This window comes from Pinus tabuliformis, chromosome 4_2, assembly GCF_031772625.1.
Source record: "Pinus tabuliformis cultivar Carrire ecotype Pingquan chromosome 4_2, CPIR1, whole genome shotgun sequence".
Taxonomy (NCBI): domain Eukaryota; kingdom Viridiplantae; phylum Streptophyta; class Pinopsida; order Pinales; family Pinaceae; genus Pinus; species Pinus tabuliformis.
In genome coordinates, this window is record NC_142304.1 from 195,732,358 (window position 1) to 195,738,086 (window position 5,729).

Sequence of the window (5,729 nt, forward strand, 5' to 3'; positions counted from 1 at the left end):
GCTGACAAGTGCTCCCTCTTTGACCTCTGAGCTACTGCAACACTCCATGCATCTCACACCGTTGCACACCTCTCTGTGTCATCCTGCACTAGTGCAACACTCCTGTGCCTCTTGCATTGTTGCAGACTGCTAGCTCTGCACTGTGTTATCGGGAAAACTAGTGTCCATTTAGAGCTGCTAGTCCCACTAAGACGGGTATCTATCTTAGAAACAAACAAACTAAAGTTACTTGTGTTTTCCTTTATGGGAGATAGATGAGAGAGAAGCAAAGAGTACCAACCTCAATCTTTCGCTAGTGTCCTTACCTGTTTTCCCTCTCCTTTGATAGATATTTCACCACTCCTTTCTCACTTGTCCCACTTCAAAGAACACCTGTAGAGTCAAAGCAGCAAAATACCATCAAAGCATAGAGATCTATAACCATAAACAATATAGGATCAGATGTACATTAACCATACAAATGCATATACAAATACAAGATTCAGAGATATACAAGTATATGGAGGAAAACTCAAATAGCTTTATTGATAGAAGTAGTAGAAGAGAGGATTACAACCAAGCTGTCTGATCCAACATCATCCTCGCAGCATGAAATCCCTCTTCACCTCATACAAAGCAAGATCTCCCAACAATACAATGTCTCAAAGAGAAACCAACAACACTTCCTTACAAATTACAAAATTCTAGCCTTTGGATCTCTAGGATGAGGGATCCATATATAGATGTTTGGAGGAGAGTGAGTTAGCTTCTGGGATTCTGATTAGTGTCATTTCATTGATAGTTCATGGTTCCACTTGGAGATTTCATGATCTCTTACTCATCCCTGGGCGAATTTAGAGAGGCAAGTGTCATATGAGCAGTTTCTAGAAGATTTTTTGAGTTTCCACCTAGCCAACTGCTTCTGCCATTTGTCTGCTCTTGCTCATCACACCCTACAGAAGGGAGTTTTAGTATGAATCGCACCCCCCGTGTGTAATAGGTGAGATGCATCGCACCCTCAGCATGGAACAGTTTGTATGGTCCAGTTTTGACTAGTTTTGAGCAGTTTTTCAGGGAGAATTTTTGGGAAATGATGTAATCAGTTGACCTTGATCCTTTAGGGTCTGAAAAAACACTTTTAGGGGTTTAGAAGCCCTTGGTTTATGGACATATGTGATTGGGGTTGCAGTGCCCAAATATGTCTACAGTTTCCCCCTAAAGCATGCTTTATTATGAGGATCCGAGGTTTTTCGAACTGGAAGGTGACCTGTAATAAGATAAATACAATACATTATCTTCATAATATTTTCATGATCTAGCTAAGGCGGGAATTCCTATGCTTAGCTTTATAAGTTCATTTTCATGTAAATAAGACAAACAATCGTCTGTGTGGCAGACTAATGATTCTGGTAGAGCCATCATCCCTTAGTTTGGATGATTATTTGTGCGGCTATGATGTACATTTGATGTCTTTATTTTCCTGAATATATCGTGGACCGGATGGATGAAACTAGATCCGGGGTATTCAAACTCGATCGATCATCACCCGAAGTACAAGTCGATCCATGTGAAAAGAGGTTTTGAGGTCGAACATGGAAAGACTTCACCTAATTACTAGCCATTGATGTAAGCCGTTAACAGGTGCGAGAGGAATCACCGATAACGATGATGACCCTCAAGGTACTGCAGTACAATTCACGTGGTGTGAATACATGAGTCGATGTCGAACACCACACAAAATCTTTTGGTCGAAGGCCATTGATGTAAACCTGTTGCCGGAAGTGAGAAACTTGCCATTGAGGCATGCAAGCTTCAAAGTATTGAAAGGGTTGTTCCTAAGTCAACTTCTTGGATAATGAGCTGATGTCGACAAGAAGTGACTTGTTGTAGGAGGGCCTTGATCAATCCCACATCTATGACACGGAATGGAGCAAATGATTTTGTGGAGGTGAAAACAATCTGATGATACAAGGTTCAGGGTGGTGGTCATGAGAGAATGGAGCGTTGAGGTATTGCAGCGGATGAGGCGTTAGCTGGGTTGGTGAATTCTCTGAGCGACTTCTCTTGAACATATTGGCGACATTGGAATGGATTGGTAGTGCTAACCCCAAAATGGATGGTACGGAGGACCAATGGTGATATGACCGGTGAATGGAATAACCCAACCCGACTCAATCATGGTGATGGAGTGAAAGTGTCATGTTCAAGAGCGACCTGCTACCAATGAAGTTATTCAAGTTTTCTTCCCTTTTTCCCCAGTCATTGCTGACCAGTACCTCTTTATTTTTGTCAAGCTTGAGGAGGATAACATATGCTTGTTCTATAATTTGCCCTTCGGGCGAACTTGTCGCTATGTTTTAACGAGCCTAGTGATAGTGAAACTCGCTCTTGTCTGCATGGACAAGTTTGTCGCTATTTTTTTAATGAGTTTAATGACAAAGATAACTCGGTCCTTTTCAATTTTAGAGAGTCTAAAAAGAGACAGAAAGGAAAATCTAGTAGTCATTTTTCGTAATATAACCCCTTAAGTCCAAAAAGGTATAAAATAATACGAAAGGGATGAATTTTTGATAGTTTTAACGATCTAAACAAGACAAGTGCTTGATCTTTTTGTGTAATGATCCCTCAGGTCCAAAAAGATTAAAATATAGAGGAGGGATGGCACTTCCAATCACTTTAATGAGCTGGAAAGGGAAATTGCTCAACAATCTTTTCATATTTTACGAGTCAGATAAAAAGAACTTAAAGGAGACTCATTTTTTGAGGAATGAGTGATGTTTTTGGATAGCAGATGGTTCCAGGTAAGGTTTGGAACTTTTCAATCACAGTAGTGTAAAGAAGGTGGCTAATAGAATCACTTGTCGCAACTGTTCCTCAAAAGGGGTAAACAACCAAATGGAGGTGTATGATCGACTAAAAAAGAGTGGAAGTGATGGTAAGAACACAAACAAGGTTCAAAAGCCGATAACTATGCGATCACAAAGATTATTTACCGAAGGTGGGTTCATTTTTTAATGAGCTTGAACTCTGGGGGAACATGTGCTTATTGCTAGGTTTATTTTTTAATGAGCTCGAACTTCATGTAAACCTGCTCATGCCAGTTGTATAATAAGGATTTCTCTCATTGGTAGGTTCATTTTTTAGGGAGCTTTCCCCATGCGAAACTTTGCTCTGGAGCCTTTTGTATGCAAGCTAGAAACGACCAACCTACGAGGTTAAAGGGTTGAGAGCCTACAAACTAAGAAAATAAAAGGTCATTTTTCACTTGCAGGCAAAAATGTTTGCATGCCCCCAGGTATAAAGAAGAGTAAAGTTTCTAGGTTACCATATGGAAGTTCTTGCATTAGCAAGATTGTTCCATCCACGTAGCAGACAAAATGCTTCCTTGGCTTTGTCCATCGAAATGGACAAAGGTGAATGTCATCAGTTCCAATCACATAACCTTCGATGAGGAAATGATATTCCCAGACTGATCCCATTTTCCTAAACGAACGGGTGTGTTAGATTGGTCATATATCCTATGAGGAAACACATCTTATATCTGGGGTTTTCCTGTCGAAGCAGACCAAGGCGCATGCCCCCTGGGTTTAGTAACAATCACAAAATCACTCGTACTCATCAGGTGGACGGACTGGAGGTTGATGAGACATTTCTTGTGCAAAAAGACCATTTAGGAATGGCATTTGACTAGTAGCTGTGTTTGAACCAGGGAGTGAGAGTTGGTCAACTAGTTGGACCATTTTTCCTTCATACGGAAAACACATCACTCGAAAGAGTGAGGAAACAATGGCTCCCATGCTGTAAATGTAGTCACACCCAAGGAGTAGATTGTAATCTAGAGGCCCTTGGACTACCATTATGTTTAGATAAACGGTTTTCCTTCTCAAAGTTATAGGCAAATTTGGAAGGATCCCTAAAGGTCGACTGGTTCCTTTGTTGAAGCCTGACAGATTTTGAATCTCAGGAAGAAGAAATGGAAAACCAAGTGCTTTCCAAGCAGTTGAGGAAAGGATACTCATATAAGCCCATTCATCTATGATAGTACCAGCCATGATCATTCTGTAAGCTTGTACTATGATTCAGAATGGTACATTAAATGGTAGGCGGGGTCTCCCTAGTAGATTCCAATCGAAGGAAATGACTAGATTGCTTAGAGGAGGGACCGAATAAACGATCAGATGAATCTCTGATGAACTTCCTTCCTGTGGTAAAGGAATGGGTAGATTGCCCCCATGTTCATCGGATTTTTTGTTAACAAAAAGAATTTGAACAGTGTCGTTCTCATTCTCTTTGGTGACTGTATCATCTGAAGGTGGACCTTCTGAAGACAAGACTGGGTCGACTGCCATCTTGACCTATTGACTTTGGTTTGGTGTGGACTCAAAGGGTTTATCTTTGATGATAGGTGCTTCGACCAACAACAGAGGTGTGTCAGTCAGATTTTCAACTAGCGATGGACTTGGCAAGAGTTTCTTGTATCTAGGAGGAAGTCGCTGCGGTGAAGCAAGACAGTTATCCAAGACTCTTTTAGCTTCATCTAAGAAGGGAAAACGGTGGAGGGCATGATCTCCTTCACATAGCCTACAAGGAAATTTAGATCTCCCTTTCTGTCCTTTGACTTCATTTTCACTAGTTGATGGTGTTCTCTCAACATGATCGTCAGAGGTTGAAGACACCAGATTGTGCAAGTGGGGAGACTAGTCCCTCAGGATCCATGGGATCCAGGGAAAATATCAATGGTAGTGGTCTCCCTTGCAAATGACACATGGAGATCTAGGTTTGGAAGGTGCAGTGTGTGGATTTTCGGTAGATGATGCATGGTTGCCCCTTTTCGCCATTGGCTTCTTCTTCTTCTTCTCCTTCCCTTTCTTCTTCTTCTCAGTTACTTGGTTTTTAGCGTTATTAGCTTCACCAAGCAAAGAGGAAGAAGGAGAGGGAGAAACAAACGAAGTTGTTATAGACATTTTTGTGCCTTACAACATTGAGCATGAAATGTCCATAATCTAAGGGATCCAAAGTCCTTAAACATGTTGTTCCTACCCCTAGAGGAACAAGGCTAACAAACCACAACAATTCACAAAAGTTCTCCACCAGAAACTGCTCAAAAACAAGTCAATTCAGGATCAATTCAGTGGCTCCACTAGCTGTCAGCGCTGAATGTCAATGCCAACACTGGCTACCTGCGCTGAATGTCAAAGGAAACACTGGCTACCTGCGCTGAGCGAGAGTTGACATGTGGCAAGTTCATTCCAAGAGGTGTCAAGACCCAGGAAGCTTCCAGAATCTTCCTCAATGACACTTGCTTCAGCGAATTCGACTGGTGATGAGTAAGAGGTTCCTAATCTCCAAGTGGAAGCAAGAACCTCCAAGTGGAATCAAGAACTGACAGAGGGAGAGGACACTAGTGAGATCTCAAGCTAACTCATCCTCTCTCCAAACATCTATATATGGATCTCTCCTCCATGAGATCTGGAGGCTGGAATTTTGTTATTGCAAAGAATTGCTGTTGGTTTGAGATTGGAATCATTGGGTGCTTAATGCTTTGAAGGGGGTGAAGATAGGAATTCCATTTGCTGGGAAGGAGATGCTGGATTGGAGCCCTCTGGGTTGTATCTCTTCCTGAACCTTGTTATTCATCAATAAAGCTATCTTGGTTTCTCCTATATACTGATGTATCTTTGATGTATGATTGCATTAGTATGTTTAGTTTATTTCTAATCCTGAACTAGTTATGAATATGAATCCATGTC